General features: G+C 40.2%; 1 long non-coding RNA gene across 5 annotated transcripts in view; it reads right to left on the bottom strand.

Annotated features, from left to right (window-relative positions):
* Positions 1-15,561, bottom strand: part of LOC144086907 (uncharacterized) — a 69,516-nt gene that overhangs the window by 3,583 nt on the left and 50,372 nt on the right. For all 5 annotated transcript variants that reach the window (XR_013304600.1, XR_013304599.1, XR_013304598.1 and 2 more), the window contains 3 exons: positions 7,111-7,282; positions 4,186-4,351; positions 619-793 (listed from right to left, as the gene is read on the bottom strand). This is a non-coding gene — a long non-coding RNA (uncharacterized LOC144086907). The remainder of the gene's footprint in view (positions 1-618; positions 794-4,185; positions 4,352-7,110; positions 7,283-15,561) is intronic.

The raw sequence follows: 15,561 nt of genomic DNA, 5'->3' as shown, positions 1-15,561 counted from the left end.
TACCGAGAACACCCACGATCATGTTTTTCCAGTCGAGAAGCATTTAACTTCATCACTGCCATTGACGGAAATGGACGTCCAATTCATTTGAACTGCCAGCCTGGCTCAAATGAACGGACGTCTATTACCGTCAGTGGTCACTAAAATACGATTATCTACTGTGTGTGGAAGGTTATATATACTAACAGTTTTTTTGCGGTGTGGTATTCACTCAGAATACCACATTTAACAATACATTTACTTGGAACATCATTTAAATTCCAAGGAGTAAGACATTTATTTATCCGAAAGAAAGCCTCTATTTGCACAAATATAGTAACGATAATTATTTAATGCCTATTAGAGTCTAATGTAATGGGAATTTGTATTTGAGCAAAAGGTACACAAACCAATAATAAAACAATTGCCTAACCATAATCCTTTCCTGTCACTCACACCAAGAGGATTGATAGAAAGATACTTTGATCAATATCGAGTAGATGAAGTACATTTTCCTCATATATACGTACATATATGGCACACATACAAACATAAAAAATGGCAGGGAGTGGCTATTTGTTAGCAAGATAAATCAACATTTAAAAGTTTACCCACCTGATGGTGTAGTGGTTCACTCACCTGACTTTGGTGCAAACTAGCGTGTGTTCGATTCCTGCTCAGTAGTCGTATGATTATGAGTGTGAATGGCTGTCTCTCTCTCTCTGTGCCGTGTGGCTGACTGGCGACCAGTCTCGGGCCCATGTTAGAAAAACAATAGGAACTACAGATTTTTTTTGTCCTCTAAGAACAAGCACTGTAAAAGGAAACAAAGTAGAATTGAGTATAATGGGCAATAAAAACTCATTTTTCACATTTTGCATAGTGATTACATTACAAAGCGTGTGTACATTTACCACATTTGGAAAAAGTTACCTTACACAGTGGTGTGAGGTTAATTACATATTGATTCAATGGATGGATGACCTCAAATTATTGTTACACACATACTGAAGAGCTTTTTGAAACGTATCATTCCGATACTATGGACAGCATTTTCATCCGTCTCCCTGTGCTTGTTTCAGATGTGACAATTCCCAAATTAGCATATAAAGTCAAGTGTTTTAATACACTAACAAATGTTTAAATTACAAGGGAATGGTTAAATCACAAGTGGGCTTGAAGGTATCACAATTATAAATAGGGGTTTACTTGATGAAAATTCAGAAATGAGCAAATAATCCCCCCCACATCAACCACACAATACTTTCAGTAGTGATGGATGAATGGATGACATGCTTTGACTCGATTAAACAGGCGTACATTTGAAGTGTGTATCAATATTGAACACAGGCGCTCGCTCCTTTGACCTTATTGACCAAACGGAATCAGAAATGTCCTATATGGAAAGAGTTAATGTTTCCTTGGGCAGACGTGTTTCCGATTCAATTAGTTTTAATGAAGCCGGTGCTCAGTGCTCACTGGAGCAAGAAGATGAAAAAAAGAGGCTTAAATGCCTGATAGTAACAGAGGACGCGTGGTTCGTGTTCCCTAAGTGGCGAAAAATGCCTCCATCGGGTGGCTAGGGGCCGGTGGCTTGGGAAGCGGTGAATTGTGGGATGTCAAATGATGCGTTCGCTCCCCGGGGCCGACCTCAGGGAGGCTGATGAGCAAATGTAACATTAATCTGCTTTAAATGACACACGTTGGCCGGCTTTATCCAGATTTCATCGCTTCAAATCACACATAGAAACAATATGCGATGTACAGACATCAAACTGAAAAAATACACAAAAAGGACACTATCTTAATCATTGGTGACAAATGACAAAAAATGATAGCAGCTAACAAATTCACTAAACGACAAATGTCGTCTTTTAGTACTAAGTAAATCTGCATTATACTGCCACCAGGTGGACGAGAGAACTGAAAAAGGAGTTGTACATTTTCAATGTGAAATTAAACATCAAATCAAGATATGAAGAAATTCATGGCATTTCAATTCAACAGGAAAATATGATTGAGATATGAGAGTTTTTTTTTTACTTATGACTGTGGTCACGACATATATTAAACACGTCCAGGCAGGACTGTACTGATGACTTAAAAAAACACAAATGATGTATGTAGAATGCATGATTTGATATCTTTCTTCTTGTGGCGTCCCAATAAAGGTCACTAGTCTTCATATCCTGCTTCATTCTCATCATAGCTTACTCACGGATAGCATTTGAGGAAAGCGGCATCCTCATTCCACCTGCATTATTACCTATGGAGTGATAATGTCATATTCTGAATGGATAAAACGCTTATCGGTTGGAATAGTATCTAAACCAGGGGGGTGCAAACTTTTTCTTACTGGCATTTTACTCTTTGGCTACCATTTACATGGATTGGATATTCATCGCCATCAATGGCATTGAATAAGATTGTCAAGCATCTATTTATATTCACACTCATTGCTTCCAATATGTAAACTTTAAAAATAGGAGGAGCCATGCAGTTTTTTTTTAAAATCCTGCTTTAATTTTTGCATGGCACAAGCCGGCTTTCTGAAGCCTCACGTAGAGGACGCCTGATGTCTGATAGTGGCGGCGTCATGATGCTACACTGCAAAATGTCAGCACGCTCACATGCCGCAATAGTGACTGTTACACTTTGTAAATGGAACACATTAAACACAGCCATGCACACGTAATGTCTCGCGGGCGAATCACGTTAGTAGCACAGCCACCTTTGCACCTCACGGTTGTGTTGACGGCAACCAATCTTGAGTAGCGCTAGGTTGAGAATGAAATAGTTTATAAGGTGACTGCATTAAAGTCGGTAGTGTTACACACACCAGGGGTTGCAGAGAATAATGTTAATGTCTGTCTTCAAGAGTTGCACATGATGCGATGTGAGAAGTGCGTATGCGCACATCACAAAGTCGGGGTTCAAAAAGGACAACCTGCAGGCCGAGTGTCAAAGTGCCACATACATACAGTTTGTCATATAATAAAAAAAACTGCTTCTTCATGACTACTGAATATGCTGAGGTAGATACTGATAATTGTATCCCCTAATTCTCTCACCACAGTCAATAACAACCTAGAAAATAATTGTTTTACTCCTGCATCAAAAAGTTCCTAAAAGACACAACTTGTTTGAATTGGTTTTGCTGTCAGGTGTCCAATTCTACAAATATGCCACTTTTCGCAGACAATGGAAGATAAACAAGATGGAAAATTCCCTGGAACTCTCGTCAACATTTGCAAGGTCACAATACTTGTTTACCACCGTGAGCTGCAGTTTTTTTTCCTTCCCTCTCACTCTGCACAAATGCAATCTGGAGGCGTGTACAACAAATAGACACAAGTTGAGATGATTTAACAAAGCTGCCCCATGTACAGTAGATGAAGTGCCACATTCCTTCAGGGTAAGGGGGGGATTTGTCACAATGGACAAGGCCTTGTGTTACTTTGTAAATCATATAAACACAAACAAATAGGCACACAGTTGACACACTAAAACATAAACATAGTCACATGCCAACACACATTAGTGTATAAATGTACACTAGCAGATCCACAAACCTAGACTACAAGAAAACTTCATTGGGTGTTCATCAGAGGAGCTCGAATAATGGCGTATGGGTATTTAACATCATTTAACATGTAATAATGTCTACACAGTTACTTATAATTATGAAATGGTGCACACAATTGTGCGGTCAAACAGACTGTTTTTGTAGTTGCCTCTGTGAAATGTTTTTTTTTTTTAATAATCTTGTTTGGCCACATTATTGGAATATAATGTTTTCGATGATCTATTTGAAAATAGACAAATTTAGCAATGAGTTCAGGTTTTGTTGTTTTTTTTCCCCAGGCAATAATTGGAAGAAAAAAAGTTCAAGAACGGCAAATAAATGCTTCTGCACAGAAGCCACAATACACAAAAGATCAACAACCTGAGAGTGTTGGGAGCACCAGCAAGTGGACTTAAAAAAGAAAAGAAAAAAGAAATGTATGGAATAAAGAAAACATAGCAGAGAAGGAAGGTTGTTTTCTACTTTGGGTGGAGAGATTCATCCCCAGCAGGACTCAAGGTCAGCCAACCTCGTCATCCTGGAAGCACTTGAGAAATATGGAGTATAGAGTGGAGATACTCCTCCCCACCCACGCCGCCCCAAAAAGCAGCAGTAGTGTCTGACTGAAGAGAATCACTGACCTTCAAACAAGCTCTCTATCCATATAGAGCAGGCCAAGACATGCACAATCCATCAAAAATGCACATGAACTTTCCCTCTTCAAATAGTTCCCGCTTGAATAGCAGTCAATGGATCAGCCATGAATATTGCATGTAGTGCATTTCAGGGGATCCGATTGGATTCAGTCTGGAAAATAAATGAAATATGAGGTATTAGAAGAGCAGATCTGATTCAATTTGATTGTAGAATTAGGCTAAATAAATAAAAATAAAAAAGAGACGAGATTGCTTGACGACTCTGGATCATTCGCAAAGATGTAATTGTGCAGTACTCTCGTAAATAATGGTATCATTACATTGCCAAGTTGGCCAATTGTAAAAGTGTATAGTGTCCTGATAGTAAATTTTATTATAGTGGCTCTTATAATACTGGAGTGGTTTCAAATAAGAGCAAAAAAAGCAATGTTTCTGTGATTTTAACCATACTAGATGATCTGGACTCCAATTTTTCCACATAATTAGTTGCAGTAATCCAAGACATTGCAATAAAAAGGAGAGCCGTCCTTCGATTGGATGGACTTAGAGCTTCCCTAGCGGCGAGCACAGGTCAGCGGCTTATGCAGCGTAGCATGAAACAAACAAATAGAAAATAGCATTTGTCCCGAAACATGCTGCCAGCCGAGTCTGCCAGGCACCTCAAATGACAAACTGCAGCTCCTGGCCAAAGCTTGGCTAGAAAAAAAGGTCCCCCAAAGGAAAGAATATACAATCAATTCAGGAATAAAAAAAGGACATTTTCTCCACTGACCAGATTAATTTCACTAGAAAATCTGTACCAAACATCCTGCATCAGCATATAAAAAAAATACAAATTTACTGAATTATTTTGGAAGAGTAAAAAGAGTATCCTTAACGCTATCAGGTACAAAACCAAGGATATGGAATATAAATCCTGAAATGGTTTCACATACAGTAATGTGCGAAATTTGTCAAAAAAAATTCCAACCAAACCTTGTAGTCCAAATTGCAGCCCGTTGCCCATTTTTTTATTTTATTTTATTTTTTTAGGCTCATATCAAATTATGAAAACATCATTCTGCCTACCTTTTGCACTTCTCAGCTTTAACATTAGATGGATCGTTCAAGTGCTGCCAACTCTCTCAGTAAAAATGGATTGGACATCAATCACCCTCAATGGGAGCCAATAAGGAAACACTAAACATATACTCTACACTTATATTTTAAAAACTTACCTTTTTTCACCTGATTTATATTGTTTAAAAAATAAAAATGGGAGGATTTGTTCGATGGTTCTGAACACGGCCCCCAGAGAAAAAGTTGGCACACCCCTAAAATAACCCATGCGTGAAAAAACGAGAAGCGAATGATCTGTATATATTATGGAGCAGCAGGTGAGGCCACCACATTGTGATAAGCGGAGGAAAAGACATCCTTTTATCACAAAGGATGGCCACATTAAATAGACAGTCGGGAGCGCTCTCAAAATTCAGGAGGCAAGACAAGAGGTCACAATTAGCTCTCCACTACTCCGTGTGCCTTAATATATTCTGCTACGTTCTGTACGGAGGGGAGGACGGGGATTCTAATTAAAGCGTGCCTGAAGAATTTTGACACACGTGCGGCGAGAGATCAATATTTAGCGTCGCAATCAGCAATTCATGACACTTTCCACGGCGGCACTGCCGAATGCGCCCGTTTCTTCACTAGGCCGGCTTGCAAGCCGCAAAATTCCCGGCGTCCATGGATCAAAGCTCCACTCTGCTCTGCTCTCCGTCTTCATTTATCCTTATAAAAGAAGAAAAGTGAACTGTGTCAGGCTGCTCCCTGAAGGGGGAGGAGGGGTGTGGGCAAAAAGGAAGAAAAATGCTAAAGGTGAGATCTGCTAGATGAGGAAGAAATACAGCTGCCAGAAGCTGCGCTCGGAAAATGATTGCAAGGTACACAGATGGCTTTGTGTGTTGGGTCGTCACTCTTTTCCAGTCGCTGACTAAATGTGTCATTTTACCTGTAAAATGTATGTTTTGTGGCAAGTGGAACACACAAAACACACACATGAGGCTAATGCGAGTCATTTATGTCAACTGTTAGACTTAAAATGGTAATGCAATTTAACCAATTCTAGAGCCCTGATAAAACACCGTCGAATGAAATGTAGTCCTGGATTGTTGAAAAATAAGCAGAAATTAATATTTTTTCTACAGAAGAATAGATTTTAGTGTTCAAATTAAAGTATCTATGAAATTTTAGCAATTAGAATGTGTTTTGCCCTGATTTGTTTTTTTTAATGATATGCTAGTGTTAACTAATCTGCTGGCATTGACAGCAAAAGATGTCCAATCCATCTGGACTGGGAGGGTGGCAGTAAAAGCACATTTGTTAATTTTCTGCAGAGAAATATTCATAGTTTATTTTACTCTTGGTTTTTGAAAAATTGTAAATATAAAAATTCTTGCCATACCTCAGTGCGTTAAAAACATCTGAACTATTAAACAGAACAAAAATCACATCATAACCAAAAGGTTATAATTATTAAAAACCTGAGTGCCAAAAAAAAAACTACCAAGGGTTAAAATCTCTTTCCTGTCTTTATGCCTTGTTTTTCCAGTCACTGCTGTGGATTTTCATCCAGTGTAAGATTAATCAATTTTATACTCTACACACTCACTCACGCGGTCGCACACACAACATAAGTGGCTGCAGGGCTGACATGGATGGAGAGCAGCGAGTCAGGAACAAGAACACGGGTGTTGTATTTCAGAATTGAGAGTGAGGGGGCAGAGGGCGGGGTCATAATGTCGCGGGCCCATGGATGGGTGGTGGTCCCGTAAGGGTGCACTCGGGTCTGGCCCGTCTCCAGGTGTCAGCCCATTCCCCTTGTTCGAGCACGTCACTGAGACACACAGGCACAAACCGGTGGGTACTTACCATCTCAAGTTGATCCAATTAACAGCCACCCCACTGTGCTTGTCCGTCGCCGGAGCCCGACTGACAAGGGGCAGCCCGAGTTGCGTCTGTCCTCTGACGTACAGGAGGAATTCAGCGAGGGGAAAGTAACGCCACCACGCGCCGCCTTGGTTCGCCTCGGTTCGTCCGGAATCTAGAAAGGTGAATAACAAAGCTCAATTAGAAATGAGTGGCACAAAGGAAGAATTCACTAATTACTTGCCCCAATTTAAGATAGAGGGCTTTTAATGGAATCACATTCCTGAGAAAAAGCACCTTTTTAAGGGGGTACAATTGACAGCAAAAGGGGCAAGATGAAAAAACGAGGGGAGCATCAATTACAGTCAAAAGGAGAATTAAGAACTGTTAATCTCCAAGCATTGCTGTCATTCTTTTGGACACTATGCTACTTGTTAATGCATTTGCTCATTAGGGTTTGGTGGCATCCTGGACTGGACGCCAGTTAATTGCAAGACACTTTGGTTCCCTGTGCAGGTTTTTTTCAGGTACTCCAGATTCCTCCCAACATACCAAAAAACATGCATGGTAGGCTGATTGAACACTCTAAATTGTACCTAGACGTGAGTAAGCTTTGTGCACTGCAATTGCCTGGCAACCAATTCAGGATGTAGCCTGCTCCTTGTTGGCTGGGATAGGCTCCGGCGCCCCCGGGACCCTTGAGGATAAGCGGCTCAAATAAAATGAATGTATAAAACAACTGTAAAACTAAATCTGCACATTTTTTAAGCAATACAAACCGATATTACCGTGGTATGAGTTCCGATTTTAAAAATGCAACCCATGCCAGATTTTAAATACCACATGAAAGTGGGCTACGGTGGATTTGATTTGAAAATAAATTCAATGTGACTTTGTCTCTCATCACTCGAGTCAGCAAAAGGCAATAAATAACCATTGAAGCTGGGCTTAAAGTCTTTGGCATGTTTAATATTAAAGTATCACAAGTAATTTCATTAAATCAAATGTACTGCAATGCGTGCCAAATATGTCTAATTCAATCTGGGATGAAATTCAAAACTCATTTGTAAATGAAATCATCTCTTCTAAAAGAAACGACTGGAAATCAATATTTTGGTCATGAGACCCAATTCAATCTTCCTGTTTTCATTGTCCCCTTATTGGTAAATAGCATATTCTATATCAGATTAAAAAAATATTTTACCATATTGGGAAACATAGACAAACACTCACACGCCACTCATTACTGATGAATCTGTTCATACAATGCGATTGGAATCTCAAATACCCGTATAAAACCTGTGCTCTAGCAGCAATCTCCCGGGTGCGAGGGAGATAAGGCAAACCACATATCCACCGTGTTGCCGCGACCAAAAATATGATGTGGTATGCAACCAAGAGCAAGCGCAGCCAAATGGGACATTAGTATCTGTGCCTCAGGACATCAGGATCATTTTGTCCAGCAGCAGAGCAAAGGTCTTTGACTCTTTAACTGAATTCTTGACTGACAAATTCAATTGCCTTCTGTCGTCCAAGACCCTCAATGCAATATGTGTGTTTTGATTCAATTTGCCCAGCAAATACATGCATATACATATATTGTTTACCTGGTTACAGGCCAAGAGAAAAATCAATACTTGGAGCCATGCTTTATCATCCCTAAGTGCACCGTGAAATAGGAAGCTATGCCTTTAATTGAATCGAGTAAAACCATACCGATTGTTAATTTTGGGCTGTGAAGCTTTTGCAACATTTTACAATGTCTTCTTGCGTTCATTGATGACTCGTGTTTGTCCCTTTGTATGGGGCAGGGCGCAATTTATATATATAAAAATTGGATTTAGAAAGGTCACTCTCCAAAGAAGTAATAATAAATCACAGTTGAGAACTTTGCTCTGTTTTTAAAGTCCATAATTCTCTGCGCTCTTGAAAAGTTTCTACACGATACAATGAGATGGCATCGAAACGTTTAAAAAGCGGTAAAGGCGGTAACGGTGACAGCCTGGTGCAAAGGTTCTGACGGCCGGTCCGGTTTTCTTTGTTAAAGGCTGCCGAGGTTTTGAAAAGAAAACAGCGCAGTGTTGTTGCTTTGCTGTCACTGTCAGTCACACACGAGGTGATGTTTAGACAGCCAGCTGAGAGGTCTGCGCCGCTGCCAGCTCGAGCCTTTTAAACAAGCCTTTGCTTGAGAGACACTTTAAACGCCGAGTGCCACTCAAAGTCTGGATGGCCTGTCCAGGGGGGCTGAAACAGGGAGAAATTAAATCGGGTATTTGAAAGCTCTAACGCACTTTTCCTGGTTTATTGACTCTACTCTTAAAACAATTTGTTTCTAAATTATGTTAGGTGTCTATCTCTGGTAATTAGATGTGTATTTAAAAGTGGCGGTTTGCTTTCTCATAGGTGTGGACAAAGACAACTCCATTAGCCACCAATCATAGCAGCTCTTCTCATTCCCTTAAAATGTAGCATACATACATGGCAAAATTCCTGAGCGGGAATGTACACAGCAAATTATGAGTGACTGAAGTAACTCTACTACACTTGGGCAACAGACAATGTAAGTAGGAATCCTCATTAAAAACTGTAATAATGAATAAATTACTTACACCTAGATTCAGAAGTTTTATGATGTGTGTTGATATATTTATGAAGCTATAAGAATAAAGTCCTTAAAACTTAAGGTTTCCGTCAATGTTCCAACATTGCAACCTCATTCTATCAATTACATTCATACGAACACCCATCTATAAATCACAAAAATACGTACTCATACGTAAATTAAAAAAGTATCTTCCTCTACCTTCAAACACAACCCAAACATCAGTCTTCGAGTAGTATATTTTTTGACATGCTTCAAAGGGCCATCCATTTAAACACACACTCACAGTCTCACACACAATATAACCATCACTCCGTCCATTCCCATAGAAGTCAAATGTCAGTCTGAACGGATAAAAACAAGTCAAGTGGTACAGACCTGAGAAACATGTCACTAGGTATGAGCGCAGGCCCATCCAATCCGGCCACCCCATATCCTCCTTTTCCTCCCCCTCCTCCTCCTCACTCTTCACTTTGATAGCCTGTTCGCTAAAGAGCAATTTTGCAGCGGGAGAAAAATGCCCGTGCACGGCCTGAGCTAAAGGTTCATTGTGATGGCTCTGAAACCCGCCACCCCCCATCCCCGGTCCCCCTTATGTTGCCGTAAAGTGGAGCAAAAGGAATCTGGACAGCAGATTCATCAGCATTACTTGAATGGAGGAGCGAACTCATACAGCATTACATGGCTGACAGGAAAGACGAATCTAGGCAAGCGAGCGCATGGAGGGTCCTCATAGAGCTTTCAGTCACGGCCCCCGGTAAGGACTGAAGGATGGGACAGAGGGTGCCGAGATAACACATCACGCTTCGTCGACAGGCCGCGTTCAGGCGCCGTCCTGCGGAGGCTGCGGGACAATGTTGTGTTAGCTGCCAGAGCGGCGTTGACATCGCTGACAAACCACAGCGACGATGGGCCTCTCACTCACACTTCCGATGTCTATCTGTCATCAGGCTCAAACAGTCACATGCCAACAGCTTTTCACGCTGTCGGAAATTGGGCAGTCACTGCCATAAAAAGGGAGAGAATATCTCTAACCGGTTAACAACTATGATAGCAATTCTATTTAATAAGTACAGTGGGAAATTGAAAAGAAATATTGAAAACTGTGGTTGTCTATCTTCCTAAATCGTATTTTTTTAATATTGCCCTTAATCACTACAATGTCTCATTTGACTTGAGCTCAAGGAAAAACACCTTTTTGGAAAAGAATAAGCCTAGAAAATGTCATTAGATGGTAAATTAGAGTGCTGAAAAATGTAATCAAATCATGTTGAAGAAAAACTGATCTTTGTTTTGGCAAGATTTTGTTTTGCTTTAGTGCTTATTTTTCCATTGGATCGGAATGTATAGTATCACAAACATTTCTAGTGCGTATTCTAATCATACACTGTTATATATATTTTTTAACAAAAATTAAACAGTATATTTAAACTAAAAATCTTTCAGGGTTTATTACAAACAACATTTTACATAAATGTTGTTCACCTTTTTTTGTTGTTATCAGTCATCTATTAGTCTAACTCAATTTAGTTCAAGTAATACATTGTATTTCCTAAGGAGGCAAGTGGCAACAATTTGTAGTTCTTAATACTATCCATAATATATTCCAAATCCATGACAACAGTTTGCGACAAATGTTAATCTCCAACCAAACTAAGCTCTATTCAACTGGTGAATGCATCCATCGCAGCCTAAAACAGATTATTTATAAATGTGCGAGTGGCTGGTTGAATGGGTAGTTGAAGGGTTAAGGGTAAGAGTGAGAAAGAAAGAGGTGGGGGGCATTTCCAGAAAAGCGTTCATCTTTAAAAAGGAGAGACTTATAATTTGCAATAATGGCCCAGCAATAGCTCTCAGAGAGAGAATTACAGGAAAAAGCTGATCTGACATATCCTTAACTGGCAGAAACACATCCATTGTAGACAGAAGTCTTGTTTACTTGGTAAAATGGCATCAATTAGGAGCAGATGGCAAAATTAGCATATTCTCTTAATGGACTGGCCTTTCTTGTGCAGCGTTCTCCAACTGATTGCATGGAAGGGACATGTTAAGGGAGACTGGGAAAAGGTCAGGTGTCTGCACTGTTCAGGCGCTCCTATTTTTCACCAAACACTCGCGCATTCTCCATGCCTATTGTCATGTCATATGCGGCGCTGGTGCAAGTGGAGAAATCTTATTTAAATTTTATACCGAGGAAGGAATCGTTCACGGTGACAACTCCTCTCACGGCCGGACGTGCGGGAGTGGGAACGTTCCCACGCTGTGGACACAAGGTGCAAAAAAATTGGGTCTACTATTTGACTTGAAGCAATGATTCCTAAAAAGGGTCCTAAATATACATATATTTTTTAATTGAATTGAGTAAATTGGTTAAGTTGAATTCACTTAATGTTTTTACTTTAATCTTACATGACTACTAATTTCTATCATTTTCGGAATAACAAGTTTTTTTTCAGTGTTAAGGAGAGTTAAATAAATTAACTAGGGATCACAGTGAATGAAAAGAAGTGAGATTGTTGTAGGACTTAAAAAAAACTAATAAACATTATTGATTATCTCAACTTACTTTATCTTTTATTATATTGATTGTTGTGTTTCATATAATTAAGTTCCTTTTCATTTTTTTCTTATTCTAAACCATTTTAAGCCTTTACTGATATATTTGAATTCTAAATAAAAGATAGTATAATTATTATTAAAGATGAAAATTCCCCAAATATATTAAATTTGTCTGTGATTTCACTGGACACTTCATTATTTTGAATTTTTCCTGATACTAAGTTCAAGTCTGAAAGTGAATGTTAAAAGTGGCACCCACTCATTTGCCTAATTGATGAACATCAGCCCTTTGGAGTATAAATTAAGCAAATGAACAAACTGTTCCTGAAGATGTTCGATACTCCTTATAAATTGCTCAGCTGATCAATCTGAATTATTTGCCTGTTCCTTTTCATTACCAATTGCCGGCATTATATTGAGAGCAAATGAATTCAAAAGATGATATTTCATCATCAGTGCTGCAGAACACATCGCAGACTACCCTCATCACCCCCCAACCCCCTCACACCACTCCTTTCCCCCCCCCACGTCTGTGCCCCCACCAACCCCAAATTGACTGGTCTTGCACAGTTGCAGCTGAACAAGAAAGGAATTGCTAGTGTCAAGACGCAGTTTACAAATATGACATCTCCTCTGGCGTGGCTGAAAATATGAAATATTGATTTATGTGCAGTAAAAGGTCTTATAAAAATGATCACATACACATGAGGGATTAATGCGCGGAAGATCAATAGAAATTTCATTCTTGACACTGGACTGTCACCTATGGTGAAATGCTAAAATAAAGAAATCAATATTATCTATGAAATGTCAAATTTATTATAATTATGTGGACGAGAGCCGGCCAAGTGGCTCCCAGGGGGGGCTGAGAGGGATAGGTTAGCACTCTGGAGCATCCCTCATGTCCCTACTTCTCCTGCTGCCAATTTTCAGAGCAATATTGGTGTAAAGGCTTCCCGGCCTTATGTATGGCCGTGTTGGAACACATTCCTGCTGGAATATTATTGAACTGACAGTGGACACGGGGGCCGGTTCAGAGGGGGTGGGTTGCGTACTTAACAGCTGTTAGCTTTGGCACGTGTCGTGTCTCCGTTGAAGGCTCCCAATCTGGCAGCTGCCGTCAACCTAGGACGGCTCGTCATCTTTCTGCCGTGACGTACGCAGTCTGGCCCGCTATTGATCTCTAGCGTGTTGATCTGTTCTTTCAGCGGGAGACAACGATTTAATAGGATGTGGAGACATAAAAAGACAGGGGATACTCATTACATTGATTTGACTTATTTTCTTCGAGAGAAGGCTTCCTCATTTTTTTCAGCATGACAAAGTGATCATTTATTTTATGGTATAATCTTTTTTTATATTGTTAATTTGCTCATTTTCACAATCTTTCCCAATAATTCATTCAGTCATTTGTGATACCACTACCAGCGGAACTAGATTTGATCTATTTTGTATTTGATTGTTCTTTATCTGTCCGATATCATCACTCCTGTTTTATTATTAGGGGCTATGTAGCCTACTAGTTTTGTTGTCCTAAGGGTTCATTATTACTCATCTCCATTTGATGGACTGCAAAATGATATAGCTGATCTCTGTTGTGCCAAAGCTAGTCAGACCCCCTTTGCTGAGGGCATGTGTATGTCGGGAAATGATTTTATGCTGGTCTTTGTTATTGGTGTTCATGGGGTCTGGTCATAATCCTTTGTCTTGGCCCGGATTTGCTCTGCCACTGTACAGTTGAGTACTCAAGAGACTTGATAGAACTGTTCTAAAGTTACTTTCATGCGATTGAAATCAGGTCCCTGGGAGACAGTGACAACAATTTATCTTATTTGTATCATATTGTATGACTTATATCACAACATAAGAATATCTAAATTTCATATATTGATTTTCTATTCTATTTTCCCATATCAATGACTGCAAACTGAGAAACAATTCTATAGAGGGTCTTATTTTGAAAATAAATAAATAACCTCAATGTCAATGTGTTTTTGTACTTGCTGGAATTCACCTGGTGTTTTATTTTTTCATTGCATTCAAGCTAAGAGCTATTTGTGTTCATTCCCTTGTTTTCCATGTCTAATTAATATCCTTTGAATGCGTGGGGATCAATTTTATTTAATCAATTCTGGGTTGTGCGGCTGGCCTTCTAAAGGTCACTTAGATATGGAATGGGAAATAATCAGAGTCACATCACAAAATGGACGTGAGTGGTGGGAGTGGAGGGAGTTTGTGGGTGGCACAGGTAATTTGAATGTGACAGGCAATTTTTTGCATTTACTGATCACACGTTTCTTACCCGCCTGGCCATATTTTTCCCCCTACAATCCTATTTCAAGCCCCAACACAATGGAGGCCCACTGTACACTGCGGTGCGCCAACTGTGTAATCCCTTTAACAACCGGCGGCGCTATTAAATGAAGCAGAGCTGCAGCTGCAAATGGTCAATAAAGGCGACACAATATCATCCCTATTAACAGTAATCGGGGGAAGGCATAAGAAGTTGGAAGTCTGTGAAGGGAGGTGTGGAGGGTGTGGGGTGTCAGACCATAACAAAATGTAATCAAGCAAAACACGGGGGATTTTCCTCAAGCGAAGAAGGCCAAACAATTTCCACAGTGGCTTACATGAAAGTTCTCAACCACTTCAGGTGACCACCTTATCACGAGAGCCCCCCCCCCCCCCCCCCCCCCCCAGCCCGTCAGTCCAGGCCATTTATCAGCACAGATATTACGCCAGAGAGGGGGAAGCGGGAGAAAATAACAAATTGTGTGTTTTTTTTAAAGTGGCCCAATCCAATTCATATGATCACAATTTGAGAGATAGACGTCAGTTTATTTATTTTTGCGGCCCTTTCAGCAGCTTATGCGCACATGAAAGGCAAGTGATGGAGCAGAAGCTGATGGAGCCTTTGAGCTTGGAGAGAGAAGCCGGACCGCTTGAAGTTTTTTTTTTTTCAAGAATGGGTGAGGGGGGAGTAGTCGGTTGATGCGATAATCCAAGTGGAGGCTGCAGGAGCTCCCACTGTCATAAAAAACAAGGTGTTCTAACTTATCGGCAGTAAAATGATTACCCCATCCGCCGGGCCCATTACTGCAGGTTCTCCAGGTCAAAAGCAAGCCGGGATAAAAGGAAAAAGTGAGGGCTCCTATCCAGTCACCAATCATCCATTAGTGCTGAGAATGAGGGCTTGTCTAAAGACCTCCCCACAACCACCACCACCCTGACACTCGTTTGTAGACTGGCACAGAGGACGAGGCAATCACAGGTTGCTTAAAAATGAGTAAAAG

Source organism: Stigmatopora argus, chromosome 13 (assembly GCF_051989625.1).
Source record: "Stigmatopora argus isolate UIUO_Sarg chromosome 13, RoL_Sarg_1.0, whole genome shotgun sequence".
NCBI lineage: Eukaryota > Metazoa > Chordata > Actinopteri > Syngnathiformes > Syngnathidae > Stigmatopora > Stigmatopora argus.
This window is presented reverse-complemented; position numbering and strand designations above follow the sequence as displayed.